This window comes from Acartia tonsa, chromosome 12, assembly GCF_053477335.1.
Source record: "Acartia tonsa isolate MP-2025a chromosome 12, ASM5347733v1, whole genome shotgun sequence".
Taxonomy (NCBI): Eukaryota; Metazoa; Arthropoda; class Copepoda; order Calanoida; family Acartiidae; genus Acartia; species Acartia tonsa.
This window is the reverse complement of record NC_137271.1, coordinates 26439553-26451883: the sequence shown is the minus strand read 5'-3', so window position 1 is coordinate 26451883 and position 12331 is coordinate 26439553. Positions and strand designations below refer to the sequence as shown.

Here is a 12331-nt window from a genome sequence, read left to right as displayed (position 1 = left end):
ATTATAATATATCCTAATCTATCTAATGATAATTTGTAAAATATATGCAATATTGTGTTCAAATATGATTTTAAATTTAATGTACTTACAATTAATTCTTTGACTTCATATATTTTCTCTAAAATACAAAACTTACCTAAAAAATTCAATGTTATTAATTTTAAGTTAATACATTATTTGATACCATCAATGATGACAAATAAAATTACCCTTTCTGCAAAATAAAACTATAATCTGGAAAGTTATAAAAATGATAGTTTGAACCAACCAATCAAGATTTAATAAAAGTACCAAAGGTTTTAAGTCTCCGAAGGATAAGGGAAGACGTTTTTAAAACTTTGGGTTTCAGTTTATTTTGCAGTCAAGTTGACTACTCCCTCACCTTGTGTAGCGAAGTTATTAAACAAACATTGGTGTCTCTATTTATTTTCTTATGACATATAATATAATTATTGATCAGAAAAATATTTCAGTTTTAAAAATAACTTATTAATGATTGTATATATAGATTAAATGCCAGAGCATTTGACAACAATCAAATATAAATCTTTAGGTTTAATAGATTTGTTATCAAGCCCAAAATATTTCATCAGTTTGAACAGTTTTGTATTATAACTAATAGGTAAGGCGGAAGGCTATCTAAAATATCCGGTTTTCATAAAGGACTTCGAGGGTTTGGTTTAAGGATTATCACTTAACAGCTAAATTTTAAAATAGCAATTTATCCTTCTAATATTTGAATATAATTAAAGGCTTCGCCTCTAGAATAGGGAGGCTAATCAATAGTTTGATAGTTTTTCAATAGGTGATATAATTGTAAAGGGGGGGGGGCAATATTTTTTTTTTGGACATATCTATCAGAGGAAAGGGATGATGCTATCCCCCAACGATAACATGCCAATACTGATACTAAACTTCCCTAAAAATCGTAGAAAAAAAGGTAGAGCCGTTTTCAAGAGTTTTTGCAGACTTACATACACTCTTAAATAATTAGCTATTTTTGTAAAAAATGATATTTGTTGGTTAAAATAAACAGAAAGGTCGAACGATGTTGAACTTAAAAGTCAACAACATCTAAGTGTTTATGTAAAAGTACCAGAAAATAACGATGATTACATCCAAAAGATACGAAGCACTTTTAGACGTAGGACTCACAAGAAAACCTATGTGTTTTCTTTAGGTATAAGACAATGGACGATAAATTACGGTACATTTCAAATTATTGAATTAAAATTGCTACTGCTGTAGATTAAGATAGTTAGTTGCCAGTTCGAAGCAACCAATCAAAATTATATGGAAATTTTTTTGAGCCAACAAATTAGTAAACTATAAAACCTTTTTAAACGACTCAGTAATAAAGACAGACTCATAAGGGGCTGACTTAATGAAAAGACTTTCTGCTAAAAATCTATTTTAATTATTTAACCTTTAAATGTTAGGTTAGCAAAACCTCTATTCTTGTTGTCATGGCTAATATAAAGACAAGGATGACAAAATCCATAAATAATTGAGCATAACAAAATTATGGTTGAATAAAAAAAGTAATTTAAATAGCAAATTCCCATTGGTCCTATATCAAATATACATTTATAGAATATAGAAAATCACGAGACCTTTACATGTGTTTGAAAAAGTGTGACTGGCAGACCAACGAACCAAGTATTTTATATTCTGGTTGCTTATTAATATAGGTAATCTTCACCAAAAAATTAAAGCCTTCAATCTCGAAAAGCAGCAAAGAAAATCAAGTTTCCCCCTCAACGTAGAAGACCAACGGACATTTTGATTTATTTAGAAGCTTCGCTACTAACAAGAAATTGTAATAAGATTGAATTTTTACTATATAAATGATTTTCAAATTTAACAAATTAGTTGGAAAAATATCAGTTCATGAAAAGAACAGTAAACTTATTGCTGATATACAATTTTTTGCTGAAAAAAATGAGGTCATATAATTAAATTGATTAAAATTGCATCTTTGATAATTAATTCCTGTTCAATTATTATGCAATTAAACAGGGAAAGGGGTTGGGGCTGGATTGTAAATTACACTGGGAACAAAAGCTTGATAGACTCGTTATCTTATTCGTTGGCTCAAAAAAGTTATGGTTCTTTTAGTACATTTTAAATGGTTGGTTCCTATCTCATAATCTCAAAACTTTTCAACCATAAATTTTAATCTACAGAAGTGGTTGGGTTATGTACATCAATTAACCGAAAATTGACTTATCCCTCAAGATCCCTCACTGTTATGTAAATTAGGACAATGTACAATAAGTTTATTTTCACAATATTATTGTTAATTCTAACTTTGACAGCTAGAAAATGTTGGGGGGATAAAGTGGTGTAGGTTTATTTAACTGTCATTGTCATCTCCCTCCCTGAATCAAAGTTGGCATATGAGGTTATGTCACTTACAAGTGTTTACACAAAATTGCTAAAATTACGTTTTAGCAAAACATGAAATATTTCTCTCCGTTACATTATTAGCAGCCTGACTATTCAATAACTAGAAAATGTTCGATAGATTGTCATTCTGGTTTCATAATTATATTTTTTATATTATTTGAACTGGAAGCTTTGATATGACAAGCTTTTCATTGTATTCTTAATTTTTTTTACTGGTTAGCTTTCTTTAGCTAAGCTACTTTTGGATAAAATTGACTCATCTTTATTATGATCTAATTATTTTATCAATTTATATGTTTTAATTTGATTAAAATACTTCTATGGGCTAATTTGATAGCTTTATAGAATAAAAGTTGTAGTTCTCCTCTTTGACCCCTACCCAACTCACTTCAAAGATCCTTACTCTTGACATGGGCGGAATTTCAACAACTAGCATTTTTATTTTCCTTGGTTCAAATTCAGAAAAGTCAATGTCCAAGGATATTGTCTACTGAGACGTATATAAACAGTTATTGATCCTTATTGTTGTTGTTAGAAATTTATCATAGGAGTAATCCAACTAGTTATAAATAAAAGGTTGTATATTTCAAAACTTGGCAACAAAATAAAGTATTAAAAATATTGCTGAATAATGTCTTTGGTTGAGACATTAAAATTCATAAAGCATACATTTACTTTTTTAGCACTTGATTTTATAAAAAAAAGTTATCCATATGTTAGCCATCAAAAAATAGGTTGGTTTAAATGATGCACGCATAAATTTTGCAACTGATAAAAAAAACTTCAAAATTACTGTTACTTCTTATGAATCTTTTTCTATATATATTCTTTAAATCTGTATTTATTATAAATCCTTGATTTAAAAAGTCCTCTAATCCTTTTAATATAAGCTTTCATGAATAAATGTCTTTTTACTCTGTTGTAAAAGCTTTTCATAAGAAATACATCTCAATCTTCTATGATACAAAGTAGTACAATGTCTATATGTCTGTCCATCTGTCTGTCTGTCTGAAGCTTAAGATCTCAGTAACCACTGAACCTATTGGTCTCTACTCTTCAGGGTATATACCTACTGGTCCTTTGATGGTTTTAAGCTATTTTCTTGGGGAGTGGGACACCACAACCCCCCAAAAAAAGGAAAAATACCCCCCCTCACAAATTTTTTGTTTTCTTTTTAAACTAAAATTTAAAAATTGGGGTCTACTAACCCCCCCTTCCCCCCCCCCAAAAAAAAAATTCCATCCCCAACCCCCAAAAAATTTTATTTCTTTAAATTTTTCTTTTTAATTCTAAATAACACAAAAATAGGTTGATCAAACCTCTTGGGGCAAAGACCCTAGAGGCTAGGTGCGAAACTACTAGTATAACATAAAACAGAATGGTTTTTGTCTGTTGCTTAAGTTCTTCCTTTAAGGGAAGCTTTACATAGATCATTGAAGATTTTTGGACAATTTTTTACTGTCCATACTCATTAAAATAGATGCTAGAAGCACAACTGCTAGTGCAATGAAACTTACTTGTGCTAATGCCTAAAAGAATCAATTTATTATTACATTATTATTTTAATCCTATACTCAAGCATGACTTGGCCAGTTTTGCCCAACAAATACATTTTCCTTTTAAGCAAAGTCATCTTTGTAATATTTGGCTATTTAGTTCCGTTTAAAGTTAAAACACCAGAAATAATCCCATTTCTTTTTGGTTAACAATCTATAAATTTACAGTTATGTAAACAAGGTGTTGTTTTACTATTATACAACAATTAAATGACTTGTGTTCCTGTTAATTCTTATGAAATACATTTCAATAATAATTTTACATGTTTTCATTTAATTTTTGTCACCGTCATAATATAATTAAATTCACAATTGTGAATAAATTCTAACAAATATTGTATGAAGAATATTTAAAGTTTGAAGCAAGGTTTTCCAGCAGAAATTTATTCATGTATGAAATTATCTGCACCAATCAAACCTTCTTGTTTTTTACTAATTGATCATGATTTATTGCTATTATGCAATTTTTTTAATCGTTATATATGATTTTATAAATGGAAAATAAAAACTTTTACGATATAAGATAAACAGTTAGAAAAAAAGGTAAATGTAAACAACATCTGACCATAACAAAAAAAACCAAATTCTGACCATCATCAGACAGTATTAAGAAGTTAAATGTTTTGTACATAATTTTTAATGGTTTATAAAAGTATTGAACTATTTAGGATTTTATCTTTACTAATTGGAATCAAGCTTTTTAAAAATAACTAAGGCCTAGCAATAACAAGCTGGCAAAATTTTAGGACGAAAAGAAACTGTCTTCATGATTAAAACTGCTTAGACTATGTTACTTTGAACTTTATACAACGTAGATAAATCTTTTAGTAACGGATGTTCGGTCGGTCATACGTACAGACGTGTACTAATTAAAGCTAGCTACTAAAATATCCGCCCATCATTAGACAGAAAGATAAATAATAATAGGGAAGTTGAGAGTGGGGAGGGGGGGGGGAGGGGTGTTGTGTTCTTAGGTCATACACATAGAATGCACAAGAGATGGTTGCACGTTTTTAAACATGCAACAAATGGAATCCCAGAAAAATAAGCAGATTTAACTTAAGTTTTTTATTTATGTACTTTTTTTACATAAATCTTATCATTAAGTTTTTTATTTTTTTTATTCGTAGGACAGAAAAATAGCTAAAAACCATCTCAGGACATATGTTAAGCTCTCCTAGAAGCGAGAACTCAATCGGTTATGTAGTTAACTAAATATTAAGATACATACAAAAAAAACATTACTACCTTATATAACAAAAGGAAAGGATATACATACGTATAATCCACTGCTTTGTTAAAACAAATTTTGTGTTTAATGGGCATGTACTATGAACGTATATTCAATGTATGTATATAAGTTTTAAACCAGAAATCTCGTAATTTATTATGTAAGACATAAGATAGATTAACATAATCGGAATTTACCCAAATTTTTTATCACATTAACAATTACTTCAAACAATAAAATATGTCAATGAAATATCATGTTAGATTTTTAGTCATTCCACTTTTCATGTCTGTCTATCTGTCATTCAGTCAGTTTATTCTGAATTCTGTTTTAATTAATTTCATCAATATGTTTTACTTGATTATAGACTTAAACTCAAAAACACAAAAAACAATTCAAGGTGCAAAAAATAAAATTGTTTATGTGACAATCTAAACGTTTAAGAATTGAACATATAACATTTAAGCATTCACGGGCTATAAATTGTCTGAACATGTAGAATTTTAGACATATTAAACATTCATAACATTAGATGGATAGATAGAATAGTTATTTGTCTCATATTATAGATAGATTTCCGCGGATATTAAAATTTAAAAATTATAAGAATAATTCCAGTTTTGAGAATCCGAAGGCCCGGAAGAAAATAATAGGATATATTCATTGTTGTCAATGCTAACATAAAACCTAAAAAAGAGTTGCTTCCCTAATAAAAATCATCATCCTTCTCCTTATTAAACCTTTTACCCGTATTTCCTTAATGCATTCCTTTTGAGTATTTAAATTTAGAGCACTTTTCCATATTAAATCTTTTTAATTTTATGGATTTTTTGATATTTCATTGCTATCATAATTTCAATATTGTTAATGTGTAGTAATAATGTTAAATTTAGTAACAGAGCTACTCTATAATTCAAAATGTCCGTCCGAAAGGCTTTTTTGAAAGGTAATTATTTTTCTAATGAAGATACCCCATACCGAAAAGAATACAATATACTGCTTACTTGGTCTCTTGGTTTCATGATTTTCAATTATTAATTAACATTAAACAAATACTATAAATGTAAATACTATAAAAGATTAGGCATCTATACTAAAAATCTTATATGGCAGTTTAAAATGTACAATCATTATAGGTTTTAGGAAAGGATAATTCAACAAATAAAAAAAATGTTTACAACCTACAATATTGAAAACAAATAATTATCATATAATCCTTATAAAAAATATTTGTATTAGAGATCAAATAAATTTTGTATAATTTGTGATATTTTTTCACTTAAGAATTATTATCTCTTTCTTATAGCTTTTGTAGTTATGTAGTTTGGGCTAGAACATTATGTTTGTACACTACAGACAATATTCATTTTCAGTAGAAATTTATTCCCCGAGATATCTTTTTCTCATATTCATTCGAATCCGGTGATAGAAACCGGTTCTCATCCATACGAAAAAACTATGTCTAGCATCGTATTATATCCAGTTTTCTACGAATATAGAAATGTACAAACATAAGATTAAAAAAATAGTTTTAATTTTATAATTGTACGTATATTTTATATCCGCGGAAAGCCGATTATAATACGATACGAGAAATAACTATTAAATAATCGATATATTATTACTTGGATGTTGCACCAGATTTTCATGTACTATAAAAAAGTGATGCTTACAGCTGGCTAAAATAACGATACCTCCTATCATTCCCTTTTTCCTATTCACTACCCTGAAGAAATGGAAACTCCAGTTTTATAAAAATAGCTTAAAACCATACCCGATTCAATAGGTTTCATACCAATTTTGAAATAGAAGTTAAGCCTTTTAAGAGATATTATTTAACATAAACACACTCATAAACGAAAATAAAGTGTGGGAGATTTTACTTCAAGGAAAATTTAGTTTTTCTTGGAAAACGAGCCCATATGAAAACACTCCTTTAATACACCCATCCATCACAAGATCTGAAAATAGATAAGTGTTGCTAAAATAAAATGAGTACAAGTTAAATCATAAGAACTCTACTGTTGCAAGCTGTTTATAAACAAAGTTTTAAACGATGAAAAGCAAAACAGTTACAGTCTATCCAGCTGAAATTTTGATGTGATATACCCAACTTTAATAGATTCTGAAACCCGTTTTTAGATAGCCACCCAAAATGCACTAAAACTTCCGTTATCTAAACACACACACACACACACATACACAAATACATACATCCTACTATTATCTAATACTTACACACAGACACACACGCACAGGCATATTACACATTAGTAAGGAGGTGTAAACTGTTCTTCTCTCTTTTAAGTTAATTATAACAAAATATCTTATATCCATTTTGTTAATAAGTAGCAAAATAATAATAAGTTCAACTTTATAAAAGAATTTTTTTCTATCGCATTGTATTATAGAAAAAGTTATGTTGGTCGCTTTATAAAATTAACAGGATCTGTGTGTCTGTCTGTCTATACCGAATGATCTAGATATGCGCTGAACCAATATGGTTCTCCTTTACAGTGTAGTTCTCATAGGTCCAGGGAAGGTTTCAAGCTATTTTGGGGGACGGTACCACCACCCTCCCAATAGAAAAAAAACCAAAAATATTTGAAAGTATGACTTTCTGAACCTTCCTTTGTACAAGGTTATAAAACTTTGGTTACCTGTGTAATTACAATCCAAAATTTCCTCAATGGGTAACTGCATATTTAAGATATTAAAAAGTTGCAACTTCCTAACTGCAGATACTCCTATACTTAATGCACAACTAAAGCCAAAAACTAATCAAAACATTTTGAGGCGATCTTCCTGCCCTCTATCTATCTATATAACTATTAATATAATTCTAAAACATCCTTTTATGTTTTTTTTGTTTCTTTGTTAATTAAGACCTCGCTAACCATTGGACCGATTGAGTGTTTTCCTTTTTAAGAATTCTTGAAAAAGGATGGTTTAATGCTTTATCAGTACAGGATTAGGGCTGGGTTTAGGCTATTTTCATACCTTTACTTTATTTTTCTATCTATTTAGAATCAGGAAGGGAGTGGACATTAGACTGTAAATTACACTGATGCCCAAAGTTTCACAACTGAGTTAACTCAACTCATTAGTTGGCTTACAGAAAGTTTGGTACTTTTTCTTGGATTTGTTGGTTCAAACTAGAAATGTCTAAAGTTTTCAACCAATTATTTTAATATATTTATCTTCCATTGTCTTATCCCTTAATATCCGTGATTAAGAATAGCTTAGAAGTGCGTTTGATGACTAAGACGTTTTCTTAAAGTGCCATTAAAATAAAAAGCAACTCATAAAGTAGCTAATCACAAAACTAGTTGGTTTTCACGGTTGGAGGAGATAATTTAAAATGATCTTAATCTACAGAGGGGGTAATTTAGTTTATCATAGTTTGAAGTGTAAATTAATTTATTCTCTGTTGTCGTATCCCTTAAGATCCCTAATACAAACAGCTGATAGTTGTGCAAATAATCCTATAAACGGATATTTAAGGAGCACAGCTACTCTATAAACTATTTAAAATAACAATAAAAGATTTATTTACTATAACATGCCAATAAGACACGATAAAATGAAACAAAATAATTTTCCCATTGTAAAACTGTTTAGTATTTTAAAGACTTTTTATTAACATTTCCAATACGATGTTTGTTTATTTGCAATTGAAGTCTCTATTTTCACTAACATATGCTTATTGCTTAAATTTAAAATCACTCAAAAACAAACTTTTAGGAGACCACTATTTTAGACGTCCTATGGGTCACACAAAGGACGAGAAAGCCTTTTGAAAGGTTTAGATTAGCGGGAAAAGTTGTAAACCTCGAGGAATGATAAATAAGAATGCTGCACATATGAAAATCATTATGCAACAATAAAAAACGCAGTTATAGACTGCTTAAGAGTAGACAGATAAAAAATAAGGATGACAACATCCATAGTAGCGAAGTTCCATGAAATTATGGATAGATAAAAAATATGAATTGGATGAGAAAAAAAAACACAAAATTATCAGCAGTCAATCTTAAATAGCAGCAGAGGCAATAAAATTTATCCCATAGCATTATGAACTGACATACAGTAAATTATAGAGTAGCTTTGCTGCAAAAAAATAATGAATATATAAGCTATAAAATATTTTTAATCTATGAATATTAGACTGTACCAAAACTTAAAATTTATATCATATGTCAGAATAGTCAATTGTACAATTGATGTTTGCATGCTAGAATTTCCCTAATGATTTTTAAGGCAGCTTTTCAAAGATCATAAAACAAAGGAGGGGGGGGGGGGAGGGGTGGGAAGAAAAGGATAATATTAAAACAGGCACCAAACTTTACCCCTATGTCTGTTGGGGCATAACCGAAAACCGACGAGCAAAGTAAATTATTCATTAGAGGTTTTTTGATAAAAGGAATCTTTACAAAAAAATTCAGCTGTCTAACTTGAATAGCAGCTAAGATATTGACATTCGATTTTTTAGTAATTACAAAGCCACGCATAAAATTGATTTTTTTTGGGACATTCTAATATGAATGCATAATGATTATAACATAAGTCTAAATAAGGATTTATATTTCTTCGCATGGTAGATAGTTTATATAAAGAAGAATATTTTATAGATCAGCAAAAAAATTCTTTTTATTTTTTACTTCAACAATTTTCTTAAAACCAAAAATGTGCTTAACAATTTCTATATATCTGTCTTAACTAGTCTCTTTATCTATGTAAATGTCTGCCTGCGTGTTTTTTTGTCTGTTTGTTTGACTATAATCAAATCAATATGTGTGTCTGTCGGTCTGTCCATCTACATTCTGTATATTTTGAAGCTTTTTATTGGTCAAGGAAATGAAGAAAGCCGCTAAAAGAAGCAATAGTGGTAAAATTAAGATTAGCTAAACTTTAAGATTATTTATGTTGTATACACACTATGCAAAGGATTTTTAGGGTACATGTAAGGGGATTAAAGTAATTTGTCTGCATAAATTTAGAACATATTAAAAAGCTTCCGCTATCTATCTATCAATATTCCGTAATTTTTAAGGTAAAATCTTTAATGCTATTTGGAAACCACCAATTACATGACCTAATTATATTTGTACCTGGATTTCTGGTACCATTAGACATAGGGTTAAAAGCATGTATTTATAATAGAGTTTTGAAAAAAAAATTTTATATATGTATATTAATCTTCCTGTGTTCAAATAATTTACAAAGTTGAAACTTAAAATTCAAAAGTTTTTTTAGATGCTGTGAATATTGGTGCAAAAAATATGACGTAACAAAAAAAATTAGCCAATAAGAGTCCACTACCATTGCCGCCACGGGTCAATAACGGCCTCTCATTGGCTAATTTTTTTTGTTACGTCATATTTTTTGCACCAATATTCACAGCATCGTTTTTTTTATATTGTTTGTCAGATTTTTTAATATGTAATGAGAGTAATCTTTTTTGTTAAGGAAACCCTACTTTCATACTCCTCATTTTAAATGATTCCTGAAAGAAATACAGCGCACTAACGGATGAAAGACTGCCACAAGTAGACCCAATACCCCAAATTTAAAGCTTTAACTTTCAATGGTAAGCACTCATAACATAAATTTTAATACAAAATTACGTCAGATAGAAGTAAAACAATAAGTTTCACAGCGGAGCATCTGCAGATACTTTTATGAAACAAACATTTTGGAATTGGCTTATAGAAAGTTGAAAAAGAAGTCTTACCTATTTTAAGAACACTATATTCCGTTCCATTTATCACAGGTTCCTAAATTACAAAGCATTTTTAGCTGGCCTATGTCTCTCTGAAATAGATACATAATTAGATACATACATAAATCTAATAATAGTATTTTAATTTGAAGATTTTTACATAAAAATTTAACGAATTTGTTAAATCACACTAATAATGTGATGTGTTCAATAAAATTTGCTTTTTAAAAACCGTTATTTAGTAACTGATTCAATATAAAAAGACTAATTTTACAAATGTGAATTAATAGATATAAAGCCCTTAGACCTATTTTGTGAAAGCAGCTTTATAACTTAGTGATTTTCTTAGCTTTTAAAAACTTGCATTAAATAGTGATTTCTTGGATCAAGCAAACAGTGTGCAAACCTTTCCACCAATAATTTTTATCTACATTGTTTTAGATTAATTAATCGTCCATTGTCTTATCCCTAGATAAACAGAATATTTTGCTGCGCTACTTCCTTTTTCCTATTTATTATATGTCCAGAATTTTAATGGTTTAATTAGTGCGTTCTTTTATTAACACCTTTTACCTCAAAAATCCACAATTAAACTCACACACAAACATACACACTTGCACATACACCACACACACACACACACACACACACACACACACGTCCCGAGTTGAAGGTCAGTCAGTCGTAAGAAAACAGTTTGAAAAGTTTGGTTTGGCCAATAGACACACACACACGCACACACACACACAAAGTAGTAGGGTGATTGTTCCATGAAACTGCTAAAAAGCAGGTTTTTAAACAGCCAAGTTGCAGTCTTAATTGCTAAAACAGTAGAATCTATTTAATATTTCAAAGAAGATTTTACCTTTAACTTAAAACTCAAAAACTGGCTGTCTTTAATAGATAGCAAAGATAATATAAGATATGATCTTCAAATTATCTTTTACAATGGCCGATAATTGTCAAATAATGTAAGAGAATAGTGACAGACATAGTGAGGTATTACTACGTTAAAAGGCTTTATTAAAATAAATATTTCATAATTCAATGTTTTTATTTTTATATGATATCAATTATTCAAGAAATATATGAGATAGAAAGAGGCTAAAAGAGGGAAAAATTATAGAAGGAGAAAGAGACAGAGAGAAATATAGATAAAGGGGATAAATTAATATAAGGGGGGAGGGATGATCTTTGCATGGTCTTAGAAGCAAACGGTCCAGTGGCCACAGGCGGTTGGTGTCTCCACAAATCCACGAATATTTTAAAGCAAAAATCTGCCAAATAATTTTTTTTGAATTTTGTAACTTTTTGAAATGGTAATATTACTCTTTCCTCCCAAAATGGCCTAAAACTAGGCCTGGTTATAAAATTTCATATTGCTAAAATATAAGAATTCCTGTATTGTATACA

At 29.3% G+C, this 12331-nt stretch overlaps 1 protein-coding gene across 2 annotated transcripts in view; it reads right to left on the bottom strand.

Annotated features, from left to right (window-relative positions):
* Positions 1-11012, bottom strand: part of LOC145333546 (serine protease 33-like) — a 77185-nt gene extending 66173 nt beyond the window's left edge. For both annotated transcript variants that reach the window (XM_080178709.1, XM_080178710.1), the window contains exon 1: positions 10931-11012. The gene's annotated coding sequence lies outside the window, so the exon portion shown is untranslated. The remainder of the gene's footprint in view (positions 1-10930) is intronic.
* Positions 11013-12331: the final 1319 nt, after the last annotated feature.